Source organism: Orycteropus afer, unplaced genomic scaffold, assembly GCF_000298275.1.
Source record: "Orycteropus afer afer isolate SDZICR_OR568_19922 unplaced genomic scaffold, OryAfe1.0 scaffold00172, whole genome shotgun sequence".
Classification (NCBI taxonomy): domain Eukaryota; kingdom Metazoa; phylum Chordata; class Mammalia; order Tubulidentata; family Orycteropodidae; genus Orycteropus; species Orycteropus afer.
The window spans coordinates 6109448-6130468 of NW_006921759.1; positions in this window are offsets into that span (position 1 = coordinate 6109448).

Sequence of the window (21021 nt, forward strand, 5' to 3'; positions counted from 1 at the left end):
AGGAGGGGTCGCTATGAGTCGGGTCTGACTCGACGGCACATAACAGCAACAACAGTGTCACAGTAGTTAAAGCACTGAGCTATGAACTTAAAAGTTGGTTCTTCAAAAATACCAGCTGTTCCATGGCAGTAATACATGGCAGTCTGCTTCCATAAAGATTGCCGCTTTGGAAACCCTATAGGGCAGTTCTACTCAGTCCTATGAGATTGCTATGAGTCAGAATCGACTTGAAAGCAGTGGGTTTTTGTTGGTGGTGATACAATGGTTAAACACCTGGCTAACCATGTTGTTGAAAGGTCAGCAATATGAACCCACTAGCCACTTCACTCTGTGGGCAAAAGGACCTGGCAATCTGCTCTAGTAAACATTGTAGCCTAGGAAACTTTATGGGCCAGTTCTACTCAGTCATATAAGATCACTAGGAATTAGAATCAACTCAACAGCACACAACAATGAAAGCATTTTTTGTAAGGGGGGGGGCACCTCATTTTCTTTTCTTCTTCCTTTTTTTTTTTCTTTTTAAATTGTGATTTGGGTGAAAGTTTACGGAACAGATTCATTTTCCATTCAACCATTCATACAGATTTTGTAGTATAGCAGCTCTCTTCCCATTTCCTCCCTGTGGTTACCTTTTCCCTGTGTCCATCTTTCCTCTGCATTCCTCCCCTCTGAGTTGTCTCCCTGTGAAAAACAGTTTTTTATAAGATCATCTAGTTTTTCCAATGGTAGGTCTCTGACATAGGCATACAAGGGGTTAGGATTTGGGAGGAGAAAGAAGGGAACAAAGAGGAAAACAAAGTTTGAGGTATACATTAAAGTAAAATAAACAAACAGAAAACCCAAATCGTAATAACTTGTCATAACGAATATTTATTTCTTACTCACATAGTGGGAAGGAGGCAGAGGGAATTTGCTTGTGCTATCATTAAAAAACTCAGGCTGAGAATGGTTCTGTCATTTTCATCGAGGGCTGATACTGTCTCCCTGAGAATTTAAAGATGGAGGAAACAGCAAATGCAGGAACCTGCAGGAGGGTCCTCTGGCATGAATTCCATTGTCCAAGTTTAGTCACATGATCACACCTAATTGCAAGGGAGAATGAGAAAGGTGTTCAAGAGGAAAGGGAAATCAGTTTGGTGAACACCCAACAGTTTTTCCACAGGAATTTAAGTAAAAGGAAGGGTCTAGGGAGAATGCTACTGAAAAATTCTAGGTAGTGAAAGGAAGGAACGAATGAAAGAATGAAGGAAGGAAAGAAAGGCACTTCGGACTGTGGAAAGAGTGAGGAAAGGGAAGAGAAGGGATGAGAATTGTTGTTGTGGTTGTTGTTGTTAGGGGCCTTCAAGTCAATTTTTGACCCAAAGATTCATGTGACAGAATAGAACTGCCCCATAGGGTTTTCTAGGTGGTGCAGTGCTTAAGACATTTGACTGCTAACTAGAAGTCTGGCAGTTCAAACCCATCAGCTGCTCTGCAGAAAGAAGATGGGGCAATCTATTTCCATAAATATTTACCACTGCTATGAGTCTGAATTGACTCAAAGACAATGAATTTGGTTTCTTTTAATCCTTGCAAGGAGCAGAGCATCAAGTCTTTCTTCATGGACCCTTTGTTGTTGTTGTTGTTATGTGCCGTCGAGTCGGACCGACTCATAGCGACCCCCCTCCTTGGGTTTCCGAGGCAGTATCACTACGGAAGTAGATTGCCCCATCTTCCTTCCGGGGAGTGGCTGGTGGGTTTGAACCGCCAACCTTCTGGTTAGCAGTTAAGTGCCTTACCCACTATGCTACCAGAGCTCCCATGTCAAGGGATTAGCACAGTATTTTTTATTGTTGTTAGCTGCCATGAAGTTTACCCTTGACTCGTGGTGACCCCATGCACAACAGAATGAAACACTACCTGGGCTTGTACAATTCCCATGAACAGTTGCAGTGCAGACCATTGTGATCCATAGAGTTTTCACTGGCTGATTTTCCTCTGTAAATCACCAGGCCTTTCTTCCTCATCTAGCTTAGAGTGGAAGCTCTGCTGAAATCTGGTCAGCATCATAGCAACACATAAGCCTCCACTAACAACTGGATGGTGGCTGTGCATAAAGTCCATTGGCAGAGAATCGAACCTGGGAGCACATGTTGCTGTTGTTGTTAGGTGCCATTGGATTGGTTCTAAATCATGACAACTCTAGATACAACAGAATGAGACTGTCCAGTCCTATGCCATCTTCCGAATTGTCTCTGTGCTTTCATTAGTGCTGACACAGTATCAATCCATCTGGTCGAAGATATTCCTCTTTTTGCTGATCCTCTACTGATCCTCTACTTTACAAAGCATGATGTCCTTCTCCAGGGACTTGTCCCTCCTGATAACATGTCCAAAGTACTTGGGATGAAGTCTCTCACCATTCTCACTTCCAAGAAGCATCTTGGCAGTACTTCCAAGACAGATTTGTTCATTCTTCTGGCAAGGTATGGTATATTCAATATTCTTTGCCCAAACCATAATTCAAATGCATCAATTCTTCTTCGGGTCCCTTATTCATTCACAGCTTTTGCATGCATATGAGGTGATTGAAAATACTATGTCTTGAGTCAGGCATACTTAGTCATCAAAGTGACATCTTTGCTTTTTATTTTAAAAAAGTCTTTTGCAGCAGATTTGCCCAGTACAATATGTTGTTTTATTTCTTGACTGTTCCACATGGGCATTGATTGTGGACCCAAGTGAAATGAAATCCTGCACATCAATATTTTCTCCTTTTGTCACAATATTGCTTATTGGTCCAGTTGTGAGGATTTTTGTTTACTTTAGGTTGAGATGTAATCCATACAGCAGACTGAAGTCTTTAATTTTCATCAGTAAGAGCTTCAAGTCATCCTCACTTTCAGCAAGCAAGGTTGTGTTGCATGTGTATCCCAGGTTGTTAATGAGTCTTCCTCCAATCCTGATGCCACATTCTTCTGCATATAATCCAGCTTCTTGGATTATTTGCTCATCATACAGATTGAATAAGTATGGTGAAAGGATACAACCCTGATGCACTCCCTTTCTGATTTTAAACCATGCAGTATTCCCTTGTTCTGTTAGAATGACAGCTTCCTGGTTTATGTACAGGTTCCTAATGAGCACAGTCAAGTGTTCTGAAATTCCACTTCTTCTCAATGTTACCCATAATTTGTTATGATCCATACAGTCAAATGCTTTTGCATAGTCAATAAAACACAATTAAACATCTTTCTGGTATTCTTTGTTTTGAGCCAAGATCTATCTGACATCAGCAATGCCTTCCCTTGTTCCATGTCCTCTTCTGAATCCAGCTTGCAGTTCTGGAGGTTCTGTCTATATATACTGCTATAACCGTTTTTGAATTATCTTCAGCAAGATTTTACTTGAGTGTGATGTAAATGATAGTGTTCAATAATTTCCACATTCTCTGGGATCACCTCTTTAGAATGGGCACAAATATTGATTTTTATCAGTCAGTTGGCCAGGTAGCTGTCTTCCAAATTTCTTAGCACAGACAAGTGTGTGCCTCCAGCATGACATCCATTTGTTGAACTATCTCAATGAGTGTTCAGTCAATTCCTGGAGCCTTGTTCTTTGCCAGTTCCTTCAGTGCAGCTTTGATTTCTTCCTTCAATAGAATTGGTTCTTGATCATATGCCACCTCCTGATATGGATGAACATCGACCAATTCTTTTTGGTACAATGACTGCGTATTCCTTCCATCTTCTTTGGAAGTTTCATGCATAATTCAATAATTTGCCCATAGAAACTTTCAATATTGCAACTCAAGGCTTGAACTTTTTCCTCAGTTCTTTCAGCTTGAGAAATGCTGAGTGTGTTCTTCCTTTTTGGTTTACTAACTCCAGGTCTTTGCACATTTCATTATAATAATAGACTTTGTCTTCTCGAGCTGCTCTTTGAAATCTTCTGTTTAACTCTTTTATCCTGTCATTTCTTCCATTTCTTTTAGCTATTCTCTATTCAGGGAGCTCTGGTGGCCTAGTACCTAAGGCATTTGACTGCTAAACAGAAGGCTGGTGGTTCAACCCACCAGCCACTCCTGGGAAGGAAGATTGGGCAATCTACTTCCGTAGTGATACTGCCTCGGAAACCCAAGGAAGGGTCGCTTTGAGTCTGGTCTGAGTCAATGGCACATAACAACAACATTCTCTGTTCAGGGCAAGTTTCAGAGTTTCTTCTGACATCCATGTTGGTCTTTTCTTCTTTTCCTGTCTTTTTGATGACCTTTTGCTTTCTTCACGGATGATGTTCTTGATGTCATCCCGTAATTCCTTTGGTCATTGGTGTTCAATGCATCAAATCTATACTTTAGATGGTCTCTGAATTCAAGAAGAACGTAATCAAGGTCATATTTAGGCTCTTGTGGACTGGTTTTAATTTTCTCTGGCTTCAACTTGAACTTTCCTATGAACAACTGATGGTCTGTTCCACAATCAGCTCCTGGCCTTGTTTTGGCTGAAGATATTGAGCTCCTTCGTCGCCTCTTTCCACAGATGTAGTCAATCTGACTCCTGTGTACTCCATCTGGCAAAGTCCATGTGTATAGCAATCATCTGTGTTGTTGATAAATGGTATTTTCAATGAATAAGTCATTGGTCTTGCACAATTCTATCATGCACCTCTCCAATGTTCTTCCTGTCCCCAAGGCCATATTTTCCAACAACCAGCGATTCTTCTTTGTTTCCAGCTTTTTCATTCCAATCATCAGAAATAATCAACACATCTTGATTGCATGTTTGGTCAATTTCAGACTGCAGAAGTTGGTAAAAATCTTCAATTTTGTCTTCTTTGCCTTTGGCGGTTGGTGCATAAATGTGAATAATAGTCGCACTAACTGGTTTTCCTTGTACATATATGGATATTATTCTATTACTGACAGCATTGTACTTCAGAATAGATCTTAAAACATTCTTGGGAAGATGAATGTCACACCATTCTTCTTCAATTTGTCATTCCTGGTATAATAGATTGTATGGTTGTCTGATTCAAAATGGCAAAAGTCAGTCTGTTTCAGCTCACTAATGCCTATGATATTGATCTTTATGCATTCCATTTTTGACAACTTCCAATTTTCCTAGTATCATACTTTTTACATTCCATGTTCTGATTATTAATAGATGTTTGCAGCTGTTCCTTCCCATTTTGAATTGTGCCACATCAGCAAACAGAGGTCCCCAAAGCTTTACTCCATCCACGTCGTTCATTAAGGTCAGCTCTACTCTGAGGAGGCAGCTCTTCCCTCGTCATGTTTTGAATGGCTTCCAATCTGAGGGGCTCATCTTCCAGCACTATATCATACAGTGTTTCAGGGCTATTCATAAAGTTCTCCAGTAATATATCAGACAGTGTTTCACTGCTATTTGTAAGGTTTTGACTAGCCAATTCTTTGAGAAGTAGATGGTCTCTTCCTTCTTCCAAGTCTGTCTTAGTTTGGAAGCTCTGCTGAAACCTGTCCACCTCGGGTGACCCTGCTGGCATTGGAAATGTTGGTGGCAAAGCCTCCAGCCTCACAGCAACACACACGTCACCACAGTATGACAACCTGACAGAGAGTGGTGGGTATTCAGAATAAACAAAGTAAAAAGAGGATGTTAAGCTGGTAGCATAATATCTAGCACAGTCTATCAGCTGTCATTGCAAGATTGGAATAGTGAGCCTGAATAGAAGCCAGCAAATGGGAAAATACATGTAGGGGCCAAATCCTGGACCTAAAATGACTTATATACAACTGATCTACACCCAAGGAAGTAGAGCAAAGGATGAAACCAGAAGCAGAAGAGTTCCACTAGTGAAAAATAAATGGCACCCATGCCAGATCCTCTGAGTGACATCTTTGGGAAATTAAATTGGAAACAAATTAAATTGGAAGCTAACCATCTCTCATCATAATACCTGGAAATGTCATCTTGTAGTGCTTCAAGAGAGTAAAAGTGTTTCTTTTATCAAAGGCCACAGAATCCTAGATCTGGATGGAATATTATTTCAAAACTTTCTGTCTTCTTTAGATGTCTCCCTAGTAAAGAAGCAAATCACAGGATTCATAATTCCATCTGAGCAGCTTGCTTCCTTGGTGTATGGAAGCGTTGCAGCTACTCAGAGAGACCTCAGGCTCAATATGCTGCCATAAGTGCCTTGTATCTGATTTCTCAGTTAAGTCAAATTAATTAATTATTTTTTTCCCCCTTAATAATAGGAATTTCCAATTTCATGTTAGGGAGTAAGTGTTACTGTTACCGTCAAGTACTGAACAAGAAGACACTTACCATTTCTTATCCTAATCACAATTTCAGCTAAAAAAGGACATTTTTGTAATTGAAAACAACAGTGAACACAGATTTGGATTTTAGTGTTTTGAGCTGAAATCTACATTTGACCACAAAAACGTGTGTGTGTGTGTGTGTGTGTGTGTGTATGGGTGCCTTTATCTGTAGTTGTTGTTGTTTGTTGTATCAGCAGTAGGAACACAAAATATATTGTATTTGTTTCTTAGAGCTGCTATTAAAAAGTACCATAAACTATTGTTGTTGTTGTTGTTATGTGCTATTGAGTTGGACCTGACTCATAGCGACCCTTCCTTGGGTTTCCGAGGCAGTATCACTACAGAAGTAGATTGCCCCATCTTCCTTCCAAGGAGTAGCTGGTGGGTTTGAACTGCCAGACTTCTGGTTAGCAGTCAAATGCCTTAGGCACTATGCTACCAGAGCTCCCACCATAACATAGGTGACTTTAAAAAACAGAAATTTATTTTTTCACAGTTCTGGAGGCCAGAAATTCAAATCAAGTTGTCAGCAGGCCCCAGTTTTCTCAGGAGGCTCTGGGAGAAGATCCTTCCATGTCCCTTCCTAACTTCTGGTGGTTTCTGGCAATCCTTGGCATTCCTTGGACTGTAGATACAGCACTCCACTATTTGCTTCAGACTTCATATGACTGTTTTCCCTCTGTAGCTCTGTGTCTGTGTTTCGTCTCCTCGAGGATGACACTCCTATTGGATTAGGACTCACCCTATTCCAGTATGACTTCATGTGAACTTAACTGATAACATCTTCAAAGACTGTTTTCAAACAAGGTAAGGGGGGGGGGTGCACATAAAACTTCAACATATCTTTTTTTTTGGAGGACATAATTGAATCCATAGCAAATAGTTATTTTCGAAATATTCCCTTCAACAATTACTATCGAGCACTTACATAAAGCCGTTCTAGAAGCTGTGGGGAGAATAATCTGGACAGAAAGTATCTCAGACCTGGAGTTTACCTTCCAGTAATATTTGAAGAAACACAGTTGAAACAATTAAGTAAAATATAAAGAATTTGTACTTCAGGAAAGAATAACTGTAAAACATAAATCACAGAGGTGAAAATGAACTTTCCATGTTAATAAGGCAGTACTGGGGGAGGGGCAGATTATATTGGGGCTTGATTTGAATAGAATATGCATGCTGGAGAAAAGAGGGTAATAGAGATGGAATGTAGGGTATTATAAATTTGTGGAGTCCCTTGAATGCCACTCCTCGCAAGGAAGGTTGGGCAATCTACTTCCCTAGTGATACCACCTCGGAAACCCAAGGAGGGGTTGCTATGAGTCAGTTTCGACTCCATGGCAGTGGGTTTGGTTTGGTTTGGTTTGAATGCTAGATCAATGAGAAAGTAGGGAATCAAGTTTTTCAAAAGAGAAGGCTTTTGGGGGTCAAAGAACTCCCAAATAATCCTGTCAGTTTCAATAAGTAGTGAATTCCTTGCCTCTGGAAATGTATTTTAAAAGATTACGTGACAACATGGGGGCCTTGTAAAGTTGATTCAAATATCAGAAAGTTGACTGGTGATATCTAAAGTATTCTCAATTGAAAATTTATTTAGCTGCAAATAAAGTACATCTGACTGATAGAGGCTTAAAAATTCAGCGGTTTATTTTTCTGCTTATTATAGTAAGTATTTTTGGCATTTTTTTCAGTGGCTTGACAATGCCCATACTAGTTTCTGTGACTCTTTTGACATTTCCCTTTTCTTGCTGCCTTAAGGTTATTGAGCCATCAAATCCATGCGCAAGACAGAAAAAAGTGGGAGGGGAGGCACCAGCCTTATTTCCCCCCTTTTATCAGTAAAAGAAAAAGCCATGTCAGAGCCCTGGTAAATATGTACATCACACTGGTTAAAATTCCATCACACGGAATCTCCACCTGCCAGGGAGTCTAGAAAATCAAGAATCTTCCTGGGGTGGGTACATTGCCATCACAAATAGAATTTGGGTTCAGTTTTCAAGGAATCTAGATTCAGTTATCAGGAAGAGAAACTAATGGTCTTCTCTAAGGATCTTTACAACTTTGATATTCTATGAGTTTTCAATCCATTTCTATTAGCTATTTTTTCTGCTTATAAACATTGTTTTTCTTCATCTTAAAAACAAATAAAAAATAACCCCCTTTTTTATCTTACTGTTTCACAAACCATCATCCTATCACTTTCTTTCCTTTGACTTCCAAATATTTTAAGAAAAGTAGTCTATCTCTAACATTTCACTTGCTCTCTAACTATAAACACTTTGTCCTTATCTATGGTTAACCATTTGACATTGTTTACCACCTTCTCATGGAAACTCTCTTCCTTTTTTGTGTGATGTATATTATGCTATGCTGGCTTGCCTCCTATCTTTTTCATTACTTCTTCATTGCTTCCTGCCATGAATCAAATGTTTTGAATCCATTATGTTCCTGACAATTTGGTGTTAAGAATACAAAGATGCAATTAAATGGTGTCTGTCCTCTGAAAACTTGGTCTACTAAGGAAATAGGAACATTGCCACTTTAGAAACTTTAGCTCTGACTGGGCTACAGAGGGTTACATGGAGGAGAGGATACTTGATCTGAGATTTGAAAGTTAAATAGGTGGTTTTCCAAGAGTATTTCAGACAGAACCTTCTAAGTAGAGGAAGTATATCATCTAGAAAGACATAGGGGAAGCCTCTCTTTTGGGATTCTCTTTTACTTCATAGCAATCTTTCTCTCCAATTATTTCCTCAATTATTTTAGTTTAGCTATGCACTTTTATTTAGTATCAGGGATTCCAATAGTGATTTTTCTAACCTTAACATCTCCATAAAATTTCAGCACCACCACCACCCGTGGCCCCATTTTGATAAACTTGTGGATTTCCTTCTGGTATCATACATTCTGTGCATCTAAAATGAAGCTGACTGTCCCCCAGTCATATTCTTGGTTTTCAGACTTCTGTAAACAGCAGCACCATCCTTTCAGACATTCAGGTTCCTATTTCAATCACTGTGACTGCTATACCCAACACATGGCTAAATCATGCAGAGGATATCTCTTCAATATCTCTCCCATTTTACCTCTTTATTTTTATTTCAATTTCTTTAATTTAGTCACTGATTTCTTTTAATCTGGACTTGTTTCTTAAATGTTTTCAAGTTCCTCCCACTTTCCAACTGATTGTGATTTCTCATTTTGATTTCTATAACTGTGTGTCAAATTACCCTAAACTTAGAGGCTTAAAACAGCACCTATTTACTATCTCACAGTTCTGCAGGCCAGAAGTCTGGATAGGCATAACTGACTTCTCTGCTCAGGCTCTGGGTTAGAATCTGTTTCCAAACTCCTTCAACTGTTGGCAAATTTCATATCTTTACAGTTGTAGCACCAAGGTCCCATCAGTTACGGGTTGCCAACTCCTAGAGGTCATCTGTCATTCTGTTATGTAACCACTTCTACTATGAATACTAGCAGTGGAGAACTTCTTCCATGCTCTATGATTTCTATCTCTTTCTCCTTTAAAGAGCATGTGTAATTAGATCAGATTCACCAAGGATATTCTCCCTTTTATAAAGTCAAATGTGCCATGTAGCATAAACTCATCATAACTATCACTTCCACATTCAAGACTGGGAGGTTGTATAATATGGGCAATAGGAAGTCTTTTTAGAATGGTGTCTACCATGTTGCTGTTTTTAATTGTCCTTGAGTTAATTTCTACTGATGGTGATCCCATGTGTGCACAGTAGAACTGCTCCATTGGATTTTCCTTTCAGAAGCAGATCACCAAGTCTGTCTTCTGAAGCACCTCTGAGTGGGTTCCAACTTTTCCTCTAGCAGTGGAGTGCTTAAGTGGTTACACCACTTAGAACTCCTGTTATGCCTACCATACCCACCATTTAAATACTACCACTATATTTGTCCTTCTAAAACTCAGTCCAGTAATGTTGTAAGGCATCTCAAAAAAGCAATAAATAGCTACTCATTACCAGTTAAATTTAAAACAAAAAATAAATCTGTAGTTTGGCACTCTAATTTCCTCAATTTAGCCTCAACCTATTTTTCTCTCCTTTGCCAATAAACCCCTTTGCTCCACTTTCCTAATTTGCTGTTTTCCTTTCTTTGGGTTGGTGTCCTAAAGATCTGTATCAAAAGCTACCTTCTATGCAGTGATTCCCAGTTAGTTCAATGAAATGTGAGTTCTTTATCCTTTAAATCTTCCTAGCATTTAGTACCTCCCTTCCAATCTCCTTAAAAGATTCTGTCATGTGCTGCTTTTATTTACTTTTATAAATAGATGGCTGTTTCTCTAATAAAATAAAACCCAGCTCCTTCAGGATTGGCAGTGATGGGAAAACATCCACCTGGAAAGGAGGTGACTGAATCTCTTGTCTGACTTTTCTTCCCCAGAGATTTTCCATCTGCCTGGTCTCTCTCCGGTTGATTCCTACTGCTAATGCACTGCTGTAAAGGATTCTTCTACTCCTTTCTTACCTATTTGACCTAGACCTGAGCACATAGTTCATCCTTAATTTCTATTATGTAGTTGAGATAAGCCTGGAACTTGCAGATAATAATTTACTAAAAGTTCAGGGAAATACACAGAGATCAATACACAACTACATAGTCTGGATTACGTAATATTTTTGCTCTCAGTTTTCTGCTTTCATGTCCTTTTTATCCTGGCTCCCATTCTACCATCATTTTTTGCTGACAATTTTTTTTTTTAACTGGATATCCATTTTGCACCACAAATTCTTCTAGGTGCTAGAGATGCTGCTGAGAACAAACTTGACATTTGTCTTATTTTAAAGGTTGTGGGTCAAGATAGCAAGACTTAGAGGCAGAGATAAGTATTTCCTCTCTCATTTATTCACAAATATTCATCGAGTGTACATTACGAGCTAGGAACTATTCTAGAAGCTGGGGATAGAGCCATGACAAAGACCTCTAAAGTCCTTACTCCTAGCCGTCATCTCAATACCCAACAATAGTTAGAAGCATCTGCGTTTCCACCTTCCACTCTCTTAGGAGTTTATATCCCAAGAGAAATGGACAATAAAGCTAAACAAATTAATAAAACTTTTAGAGAAGTACCATGAAGATGGATAGTGTGCATAGTTAATGAGCTTGGCTGCTAACTGAAAGGTTGGTGGTTTGAGCCCACCCAGAGACATCTTGGAAGAAAGGCCTGGTGATCTATTCCCAAAAACTCAGCCATTGAAAACCTGATGGGGCACAGTTTTATGACACACTTGGGGGTCACCATGAGTCAGAATTGAATCGATGACAACTGGTTTACTGGATACCATGAAGATAGTAAAGCAAGGTAATGGGATCAAGAATAGTGTATGTATATGGTGGATGGGGATTCAGGGCCTTCTAAGATTGTGAGGTGATCAAGAGAGACCTCTCTGAGTACTCTTATATGAACTGAGATTGAATGATATAAAAACAGTTAGTTATAAGAAGATCTAGAAGGAAAATGTTCTGAACCATAAGAACAATCACAAACACCCTTTCTAAAACCTGGCTGCTGCTACCTGTCCAATGATGCCATCTCCCTCTTTCTTAATGATTTACACTGAAAATAATAACTCAGAGGTTTTTTTCCCCAAAGTTCTTGCCCTTTTCTCTAATCCTAAATAGGAAAATCAGACAAGAATTCTAGGCATAAACTTGGGATTAGAAAGAGAAGTGGGAAGAGTCATTACGTTTATCTTACAAAGAGCTTGAAGACAAGGACTGTTATTCATCTTTTACCCCCATTGCCTGCCTTAAACATTTTGTACATCATTACATGCTTAACAGTGTGGATCATGACAAATTATGGATAACATTGAGAAGAATGGGAATTCCCAAGCACTTGATTGTACTCATGAGGAATCTGTACCTTGACCAGGAGGTGTCGTTCGAACAGAACAAGGGGACACTACATGGTTTAAAATCAAGAAGGGAGTGCGTCAGGGTTGTATTCTTTCTCCACACTTATTCAATCTATATGCTGAGCAAATAATCCGAAAAGCTGGACTATATGAAGAAAAACGTGGTATCAGGATTGGAGGAAGAATCATTAACAACCTGAGATATGCAGATGATACAACTTTGTTTGCTGAAAGTGAGAATGACTTAAGGCACCTACTGATGAAGGTTGAAGAATACAGCCTGCAGTATGGATTATGTCTCAATATAAAGAAAACAAAAATCCTCACAACTGGACCAATGAGCAGCATCACAATAAATGGAGAGAAAATTGAGGTTGTCAAAGAATTCACGTTGCTTGGTTCTACAATCGATGCCAACGGAAGCAGCAGTCAGGACATTAGACGACATGTAGCATTGGGAAAGTCAACTGCGAAGGAACTGTATCAAGTGCGGAGGAGTGAGGATATCTCCTTGAGGACTAAGGTGCGCCTGACACAAGTCATGATATTTCCAGTCGCCTTGTATGCATGTGAGAGCTGGACAATGAGTAAGGAAGACCGAAGAAGAGTTGATGCTTTTGAGTTGTGGTGCTGGCGAAGAATGCTGAAAGTACCATGAACTGCTAAAAGAACTAACAGATCTGTCCTGAAGGAAGTGCAGCCAGAATGCTCCTTGGAAGCAAGAATGGCCAGACTTCGTCTCACCTATTTTGGTCATGTTGTAAGAAGGGACCATTTCCTGGAGAAGGATGTCATGCTTGGTAGGGTGGAGGGTCGACGAAAGAGGGGGAGGCCTTCAACGAGATGGATTGACACGGTGGCTGCGATGATGGGCTCAAGTATAGCAGGGATTGTGGGGCTGGCACGGGATCGGGCAGTGTTTCATTCTGCTGTGCATGGGGTTGCTATGAGTCAGAAACGACTTGATGGCACTTAACAACAACAACAACATGCTTAACAAATGTTGCTAAACTGAAGCAAACTGAATAGTGATAAGCTGAAAAAGTATTACATCAAATAACTCATGTCAGACATATTTATTCTTCTATACAAATGTTTCTTATCATTATTAGTTCCCATGGATTCCAACTCATGGTGACCCACGTGTTCAGAGTACGACTATTTTTCAGAGTTTTCAAGGCCTTTTGGAAGCAAATCACCAGGCCTGTCTTCTGAAGTGCCTCTGGTAGTTTTGAAACACAAACCTTTTGTTTAATAGTCCAGTGCTTAACATCTTGTACCACCCAGGGAGTCCATAGAGATGTATAGAACAAAAACAACAACAACAAAATGTATTTCATGTCTCTGTAGAACAAAATAAGATAATTTGATGACGTTATTAGGTGCCAATGAGTGAGATCTAACTCATAGTGACCCTATGTACAACATAACAAAACTGCCCTGACTTGAACCATCCTAACAATCATCATATTTGAGCCCATTATTACAGCTACTGTGTCAATCCATATCATTGAGGGTCTTCCCCTTTTTCACTGACCCTCTATGTTACAAAGAAGGAGTTTTGGTGGTGTAGTGCATGAGGTATTTTGCTGCTAACAAAAAGATCAGCAGTTCAAACCCACCAGCCACTGCACAGAAGGAAGATGGGGCAATCTACTTCCATAAAGATTTACAGCGTGGAAGCCCTGTGGGGTCAGTATGAGTAGGAATTGGCAGTAAGTTTGGTTTTGCTTTTGGTCTGCTTTACCAAGCATCATGTCCTTCTCAAGGGACTGGTCCCTCCTAATTACATATCCAAATTATTTCCGACAAAGTCTCACCATCCTCATTTCCAATTTGATTTTTGTTGTTGCTGTTGTTTGGTGCTTTTGAGTTGACTCTGACTCATAAGGACCCTATGTACAGTAGATAAACACCACCCAGTTGTGTGCCATTCTCACAATCCTTGCTATACCTGAACCCATTGTTGTAGCCACTGTGTCAATCCATTTCATTGAGGGTCTCCCCCATTTTTGCTGACCCTTCAGTTTCCCAAGCATGATATCCTTCTCCAGAAATGGTCCCTTCTGACAACGTGACCAAAGTAGATGAGACGAAATCTAGCCTTCCTTGCTTCCAAGGCGCATTCTGGTGCACTTCTTCGAGGACAGATATCTTCTTTCTTCTGGCAGTGCATAGTACTTTAAGCATTCTTTGCCAACTCCACAATTCAAAGGCATCAAGTCTTCTTGGGTTTTCCTTATTTATTGTCTGGCTTTCACATGCATATGAGACTATTAAAAATACCATGGCTTGGGTTAGTTAGGTGCACCTTAGTTTTCAAAGAGATATCTTTGCCCTTCAGCACTTTAAAGAGATCTTTTGCAGTACATTTGCCCAATGCGATACAATACAACATCTGATTTCTTGACTGCTGCTTCCATTGCTGTTTATTGTGGGTCCAAGTAATATGAAATCTTTGACAACTTTAATCTTTTCTCCATTTATCATGCTGCTTATTGGTCCAGTTGTAAGGATTTTCTTTTTTCTTTTTCATGTTGAAATGTAATCCATTCTGCTGATTATAATCTTTAATCTTCATCAATAAGTGCTTCAAGTCATCTTCACTTTCAGCAAGCAAGGTTGTGCGCTCTGCATATCACAGATTAATGAGTCTTCCTCCAACCCTGATGCCTTGTTCTTCTTCATATAGTCCATCTTCTATGATTACTTGCTCAGCACACAGATTGCATAAACATGGTGAGAGGATACAACCCTGATGCACTCCCTTCTTGGTTTTGAACCATGCAGTATCCACTTGTTCTCTTTGAATGACAGCCTCCTGGTCTTTGTACAGGTTCCTCATGAGCACAAGCAAGTGTTCTGGACTTCTCATTATTCTCAATGATATCCATAATTTGTTATGATCCACACAGTCAAGTGCTTTTGCATAGTCAATAAAACACAAGTAAACATCTTTCTGGTATTCTTTGCTTTGAGCCAAGATCCATCTGACATCAGCAATGATATCCCTCATTCCTCTTCTGAATCCAGCTTGCATTTCTAAAGGCTCCTTGCCAATGTGCTGCTGCAACCATTTTTTAATTATCGTCAGCAAAATTTTACTTGTGTGTGATATTAATGATATTGTTTAATAATTTCCACATTCTGTAGATTACCTTTCTTTGGAATCGGTACAAATATGGATCGCTTCAAGTCAGTTGCCAGGTATCTCTTCCAAATTTCTTAGCATAGATGAGTGAGTGCCTCCAGCATGACATCCATTTGTTGAAACAGTGGGTACACCACCAATTCTTGAAAGCTTATTTTTGTCAATTCCTTCAGTACAGCTTCAACTTCTTCCTTCAGTGTCATCAGTTCTAGATCACATGCCACTGCCTGAAATAGATGAACATCGACCAATTCTTTTTGGTACAGTCCCTCTGCATAGTCCTTCCATCTTCTTGTTTCCTGCATTATTCAATATTTTATCCAAAGGATCTTTAAATATGGCAATTCAAGGCTATATTTTTTCTTCAGTTCTTTCAGCTTGAAAATTGCCAAATGTGTTCTTCCCTTTTGGTTTTCTAACTCAAGGTCTTGGCACATTTCTTTATAATAATTGACTGTCTTCTTGAGCTGCTCTTTGAAATCCTCTGTTCAGATCTTTTATCTTGTCATTTCTTCCATATGTTTTAGCTACTCTGCGTTCAAGAGCAAGTTTCAGAGTCTCTTCTGCCATCCATTTTGGTCTTTTCTGCCTTTCCTGTCTTTTTAATGACCATTTGCTTTCTTTGTGAATGATGTTTTTCATGGATGATATTCTTTGATTTTAGCCTCTGCTTATTCCCTCATTTTTTTTTTTTTCCTGAATTCATTTTGAGTGCTTCTTAACTTAGACAGTCTTTAAAATTCTAATGTTATGAAAATTAAAGATGACTGAACAAACATAGTAAGGAATAAGAATTAGTCCGCTCCCTGAGGGCAGAAACTGTGTTTTATGTATCTTTGTACCCTTAGTCACAGGGACAAAAAAAAAAAAAAAAACCAAAATTAACATCTTGGAATACATCCTCCTAATCTTTTGTTTTCTATGTCTAGGATTGCAAATACTTTTGTATGCTGACTGATTACATCGTTATACTCATATAATATCCTGATTTTTTCTATATAATTAAAAAAAAATTAAAAATCTTATTGGGGAATAGGTCCCATTTAATATAATGTTATATTCTGCTTCATAACTAACATATCAGAACAACATGAACACTAATTGACATGCCTGCTCATGATTCCCTTGTATTAATTTGATTCCTCATTTACTGAAAATTGCTTCTGATATTGGTGCTATGAGAATTTAACACCACACTCCATACCCCTACACATCCCTCAAAAAAGAAAAGAACTTTACTTACGACAATTGATGATCTTCTCTTTGGTAGAATTTTTTTTTTTTTTTAATGTAAGGCTTGACTTGCAGCCTGAGTTTTGCAAGCCCACTTCTAAAATTTTCCTTCCACTGGCTGCTAATTTGTGACCTGTGATTTGATAGTTGGAGAGCGTCCTCAGGTGCTACTTGCGTTGTTTTCCATGTGCAGTCTGTAGGTAGGATCTACCATGGGGAACTCTACCTGCTGTCCTAATCAGTTTCTTCCTGCAGGCAGTTCAGGTGGTGCCCTTGTTCTGTAATTTGTGTTTAAATTCTTATGGCCTTTTTCTAAAGACCTTTTTACCAGTGGATTTTCCCCTCTTTGTTTTATCAGCCATTTCTATAAGCAACAGTTATTTCAGTCTAATTCTTTTCTTTTGGGAATATTTGTTACCTTAAAAAGTCTTTTTTTCCTTCATTTCCACTGTCTCTCTCTCTCTCTTGTTTATCCTTGCTCCTTTGGTGATTATGTCTAGAACTTAGTCTCCAAAAGCAAAACACAAAGAAATTATTTCGTGCCCTAGCATGTTGTTGTTGTTATTTGCCACCAAGTCTTACCTGAGTCATAGCGAGTCCTTCTTGGGTTTCTGAAACAGTATCACTACGAAAGTAGATTGCCCAACCTTCCTTCCAAGGAACAGCTGGAGGGTTTGAACCTCCAGCCTTCTGGTTAGCAGTCAAGTGTCTTGGGCACTACACTACCAGAGCTCCCATGCCCGAGCATATTGCTCTGCAATTCAATGAACATTTCTTTTCATATTTCCATAGTTTCTCCCAGGTGGTCATGGCTCCAAAAGCCCTTAGGTAAGGATGAGCTGGCAATGCTGAAGTACACACACTCCAATTTTCTTCTTTCTCCCTTATCTTGCTCTTGTGCTCAGTCCCTGTCCTTTTCCTTCTCCCACCTTCTTTTTTGTTCTTCTTCTTGTTCCCTTTCTTCTTCCACGCCCCACCCCTAAATGCAGTCCAGGGGATTGTTGGCAGAGGGACTCTGGACTGAAGAGGTTACTATCTTCCCCCTATCCCCATCTCCACTCCCCTCAGAATGAAAATGCACTTAAAAAGGCCCTCTCCTTTGTTACCTCAGCAACCCAGGGATCCATCCCCTAGCATAGTTGGAAGTGCTTGCCTTTTCACCCTGAAAATTTCTAGGAGTAACTAGTCATATGACCCATTGTTACCAATATAAAACCTTAACAGGATCAATTAAAGTTGCTTAGGCATAGTGACGAATGCTTTAAAAATATAGACAGATGAGGGTGTAGAAATGATAGATATGGCCACTGGGGACAAATTTTATTCTTTTCTTTTGCTTCAGGGTTTCCAGGTGTTTTTCTGGGTTTTTTTTTTTTTTTTTCCCCTTCAGGGAAGTAGTTTTTAACTGCCCCTGAGTATCTGTCCATGTAAAAGTAAACAGCTTTCTGTTACCACAAATGGTCACTTATCCACTCCTCCACCCTGTTGTTCAATTTTTGAACTCTGGGGTAAATTCTTGTCTTATAAAATTAAGATCTAGATAACTCTGGCAAGGGGCCAGGCCCTGCAAACCAGTTCTTTTACTGGGCAATGAAGAAAGATTGCATAAATGCTATAGAAATATTTTCAAGTGTTGTCAATCCTGTAAATGGTACTGAGCTATAAACAGAGCAGGAGCATCTGGATTGTGCTGGGTGAGCTAAGTGGGATTTGGTTGGATGGAGATAATAATTAAATGGAAGCTGAGAGATCCTGAATAGCAGACCAAGGGCTGCTGCTTTTCTATTTTTGTAATCCACATATCTATACTAAGTAGGAAGGAGCTCTGGTGGAGTAGTGGATAAGGTATTTGGCTGATAATCAGAAAGTCAACAGTTCAAACCTACCAGCTGCTTTGTGGAAGTAAGATGGGGTAATCTACTGTTGTAAAGATTTACAGCCTCAGAAAACCAATGGGGGTCACTATGAGTTGGAATCAACTTGATGGCAGTGAGTTTTTTTTTTTTTTTTTTTTGTATACTAACTAGACAATGAGTATTTATTGGATTATATATTTTTACTGGAAGCATAAATAATTAAAAAAAGATTCACAATTATCTCTTATTTCATATATGTATATAATTCTGAGGAATTCACAAAGAATAACACCAATAAATTTGTTGCTGTCTTATGGTGATGGTGGTGGTTGTTTGTATCAATTCCAACTCATGGCCACCCCATATGTGCAGAGTAGAGCTGTCTTCCATAGGGTTTTTAAAGCTGTGACCTTTTGGAAGCAGATCAACAGGACTGTTATTCTGGTTACCTAGTGCTGCTCTGACGAGAATATACCACAAATGGGATGGCCTTAACAAACAGGAGTTTATTTTCTTACAGTTAGGAGGCTTAAGTCCAAATTCAAAGTGCCAAACTCTAGGGGCTGGCTGAAAGCCCCTCAACCTTGGTGTCCAGCTCTGCCTCCTGCTCCCGGCCCACTGGAGCTAGAGGTGTTTCTTCACTCAGACAACTGCTGGCTGCTGAGGCTGAGAAGCCCCAAGGTTGGCAAGTAAAAAGGCATAGCCCAGATGTTACCAAACCACGTGGCAGGCCATTAACTTAAGTCCATTGTAAGTCCCAAGGTCGGCAGAACATAGCAGGCTGCTGAGCAATGACACGGCTATATGCAGGGTGGAAGTGTGCCATAGGCTAGAGACCATTCCCAAAGCTTTTCCTTATATACAGGAAGGAGACCACATCCCAAAGGCAGCTACTCAGCTGTTTGTGGTAGATCCCACCATGGAGTTGGGGAATACTACCACCAGCTGCCCAGCCACTCAATCAGGCCTAGCCAAGTTGACACACAAACATAACCACCACACCTGTGTTCAAGGCATCTCTGGGTGGATTGAAACTCCCTGTGGGTTAGTAGTCCAGTACTTAAATCTTTTGTGCCACACTCCTTTTACTAACACTATTTAGGTACAAATAATGCAGCTAAAAATGTTTTCAGGGACCCTACTGCTTAATATGGAGCCTTGGTGAGGGTTAGGTGTTCAGCTGCTAACCAAAATCTCAGTGGTTTGAACCCACAAACTACTCTATGGGAGAAAAAGCGTGGCGTTCTGCTCTCGTAGAGATTACAACCTTGGAAATCTTATGGGGCACTTCCACTCTGTCCTATAGAGTCACTATGAGTTGGAATTGACTCGACTACACACAAAAATAACAATGCCCAATAAATACAGAGATAGCTCAGTGAGAACCAGAGGGGCCCTGATGTGAGGTGGTGCAGTAGAGTCCTTTTGCTTTTTTACATCTGTCTTTAAACCAAAGCAAAATCTTAGTGTACTAATTGAAATAATAAGATGGGAACTTTCTGTCTGCAGATGGTCTGAAGGGTGGCAGAGCACAGGAGTGAATGGCCCCCTGGCTAGTACACTATGAGTTATGAGAAGAGAGCAATCTATCCCTCAGTGATTCAAAGAGTGCCTTTCTTTAGTTCTGGAAATTCAGCCAGCCTTCAATAGACCCCTAATAAAATGGAGATAACCTTGGGAAGGCTAACACCTTGAGCATTATCAACTGGTATCAGTTAACACCTTGAGGGAAACTTTGCAGAGCTGTTGAGTCAGAGAAAGAAAGGGGAAGTGGGAAAGTTATCCAGTATAAAGTATTGCCCTTCCAGACTGTATTGCCCAGAATCAGTTCTACATAAGTACTCAGAACAAGTGGACTTCTGTCTTACCTGAGTGGTCTCGGGCAAGTCATTCAGCTACACTTGTTTTTAATGTACTTTACCTGCCAGTGGGGGAAAGTGATAATTTTTTTATCTCAAGCAGGGTGTTGGGAGACTTTATGGTCATAAACCATTGGAGATTTTCAGTATGAGCAGTTCATGAGTACAAAGTGTTATTATTAATTTTATTGCAGGATCATAAAGGTGCTATCAGTGGCATCATATTAGAGATATTTTGTGGAAGCACTTATCTCTGGTTTTGCAGAAAGGCAGACCTGTTTGTGTCTATTCACCAGGCGGGGGTGGTAAAAGTCTTACTAAATATCGATGAATGTGGATTATGTTCTGATATAAAAGAGATGTTGTTGACTTTTATTACCTAGCACAGGTGTTTTATGGTATTTGTTATCTGAGAGTAATATCCAAATACATAGCTAAACCCTGCTCAAAGTCAGACTGGATAAGGTTTCTTTTTTTTTTTTTAAAGCCTGTAGAAAAGTGGATAGGGCTTTTCCATTTCCACCTTATTACTATTATCCTCCCGTTTGACACCAGGGCATACGCAAATTCATGTAGTTTAGAAATATTGCCTATGTCACCTGTACCGTATATATAGCAACAGGGCTAGGACAGCCAGGGATGATCTGTTCCCTTGTTCAGGAATCTACCGTGATTCTCCAGGCCTAACATATTTAACATTTCAACTCCCCTCTCCAGAATTCAAGGGCCTCTATCTATCCCCTCTATA